The sequence below is a fragment of the Sphaeramia orbicularis genome, unplaced genomic scaffold (genome assembly GCF_902148855.1).
Source record: "Sphaeramia orbicularis unplaced genomic scaffold, fSphaOr1.1, whole genome shotgun sequence".
Lineage (NCBI taxonomy): Eukaryota > Metazoa > Chordata > Actinopteri > Kurtiformes > Apogonidae > Sphaeramia > Sphaeramia orbicularis.
This window is the reverse complement of record NW_021941461.1, coordinates 84,414-87,292: the sequence shown is the minus strand read 5'-3', so window position 1 is coordinate 87,292 and position 2,879 is coordinate 84,414.

Here is a 2,879-nt window from a genome sequence, read left to right as displayed (position 1 = left end):
TAAATGTTTGTAGTTTTTAAGGTGGAACCAACGTCCGGTCCAGGTCGGTCACATGATTTCCTGCTGGGGACAGGAAGTAGATGTAATAGAGTAATAGAGTAATGGAGTAAAGGTACTGGTGCTGGGTGAGTGGAAAGGCTGAAGTCCTGAACCTGAAACCAGCTGTTTTAAAGGTCCGGTCCTAGTTGGACCCAGAACCTAAAGGGTCCCCATGGAACTGTTTATGTTCTGAAGGAGGAACAGGAACCGAATGTAGATGTTTGACCGTTAAGACATGATGTCATCAGTGAAGATCAAATACAATCAAATCCTGTTCGTCTTTCTGTTGACGTGTTTGGTAACGAACTGTCAAACAGAACCCAAACAATGAGCACAGGAAACTGGTTCCACATGTCTGAGGGAACCAGGGGGCTCCTTAGGGGGTTCCTCAGGGAGTTCCTCAGGGAGTTCCTCAGGGGGTTCCTCAGGGTTCCGTCCTTGGACCACTGTCATTCATCCTATACATAAATAATACTGACCCAAAGGTTCAGCGTTCACTGATGATCCAGTAGAACATGACCGGCAGAACCACAGCCAACCTGGAGACCTGAAAACTGCAACTTCCGCTTCAATGTTCTGTATGTTCCATGTGTTCTGCATATTCCATATGTTCTACATGTTCCATATGTTCTGTATGTTCTATATGTTCTACATGTTCCATATGTTCTTAAATCCTCTTCACAGTGGTTCTAATCCAGGAAGGAAGAGGAGGAGGAGGAGAAGATCAGGATCTATGGTTGAACTCTCACATTAAACACATTTGTAGAACTTTCTCCAACTGCATAATTTGACTTAAATTATTCTGATTTGAACACAGAATGACACAGATAAATTAGTCCATGCTTTAATTCCATCCAGACTAGATGATTGGAACTCCCTTCTGTCAGGCGGTCCCATAAAGTCCTTCCAGATCCTTCAGCTGATCCAGAATGTTCCTGCCCGTGGACTGACCAGAACCAGTACCAGACCATATTAGTGCTGTGGTGTCTTCTGTGCACTGGCTCCTGTTAAAGCTCAGATTAAACCAGTCCTTCATGTCCAGACACCGACTGATCTGACAGAGCGGGGAGTTCCACACAATCCATCCAGAGCAGAACGACCTGGACGAGAAGGACACCTGGAAGACAGAGGGTCTGAGACAGCACACTGTAAAAATAAAAAATAAAAAACTGTAAAAAATACTGTTAAATAACGGAAAATAACCATCTCATAAAAATACGGTAATTTTCCAGAATTCAAATACAGTTTTTTGCCCTAACTTTACATGAGATTTTGCAGATTTTTTTTGACTTTTTAATGTTTAATAAAGAATATTTACATGTATTAAAACAATCCAATTCACTATAAATATATATATATGAATAATTTTCAGTGAGACTCAGTTGTCCAATCCACTGATAAAAACTGTATTTGGACAGTTTATCAGTGCTTATACATGTTATACATTCACAAAATATTTATTCAACATTTTTGTTCTGAAACCTCCTGTAATTACACAAGATATTTGTCAATGAACAAACAAGTCTGGTTCAACTGACAGAACAAATACTTCTGTTACTGTTAACCGTCAGTAATTTTATCTGGGTTTTTTTTTTTTTTTTTTTTTTTTTACAGTATTAAACTTTAAATTAACAGTTTAATCTCATAAATAGAAAATAAATATTTGTGAAATTACGATACATTTGCAAATGTATTTTAACTGTATTTTTCTGTGAAAAAAGAAAAAAATTCTTTTAAAAAATGGAAATTATATGGTTCTTCACAGTTACAGTTTTTTCAAGTTATTTTCCATTTGACATGTAAACTCAGTCTGTTTTTGTCATTTCACTGATATTTTCCTGTATCTTAAAAAGACAGGAAAAATCTGTCAAATAAGCGGTAAAAATAGTGTTAAATTACAGATTTTTTTTTTTACAGTGTAGGACGGAGGACAAAGCCTTCAGATACCAACATCAGAAAAACTAAGATTCAGCTGCAAAAGCGACCCAGAGCCAAAAAATAAAGATCCTCAATCCATGACACAAACTAGAGGTGTTTCCACCACCGTCCCCTGCTCTGGATTTTCCTGGTAAATCCACCTCCATACCCTGGTTCTCCTCACCCGTGAAGGTCTGTGCATGTGTCTACTGTTCACATCAAACACAGCTTTTTAAGGTGTGTGAACACATTCTGTTCCTCCTCCTCCTCTTCTTCTTGGACTGAATCTGTTCCACAGGACTTTAAGGTGGACTGAGTCTGTTCCACTGAGTTTAAGGTGGACTGAGTCTGTTCCACTGAGTTTAAGGTGGACTGAGTCTGTTCCACTGGAGTTTAAGGTGGACTGAGTCTGTTCCACTGGAGTTTAAGGTGGACTGAGTCTGTTCCACTGAGTTTAAGGTGGACTGAGTCTGTTCCACTGAGTTTAAGGTGGACTGAGTCTGTTCCACTGAGTTTAAGGTGGACTGAGTCTGTTCCACTGAGTTTAAGGTGGACTGACTCTGCTCCACAGGAGTTTAAGTTGGACTGAGTCTGTTCTACAGGAGTTTAAGGTAGACTGAGTCTAAGTTATTAATGAGTCCCGGTGGTGAAGGTGCATTCAGGGTCAGTTCATGAACATGGGATTTTCTAAAACAGAGCTGAGGTCGGTCTGATTGACAGAGAGAGTAGGGGGAGGAGGGGGAGGAGGGGGAGGAATTGGCTTCTCCCGCCAGGCCCCGCCCCCTCCTGAACCCCTCCCCCTCTAGGCTCCTCCTCCCCTCTGTTGTGCTTCATCTCAGTTCAGTCTGGTCTCCAAACGCTCACATCATCTTCCGTCTGAACGCTGCTGAACCCCCCCCCCCATTACACACACACACACACAA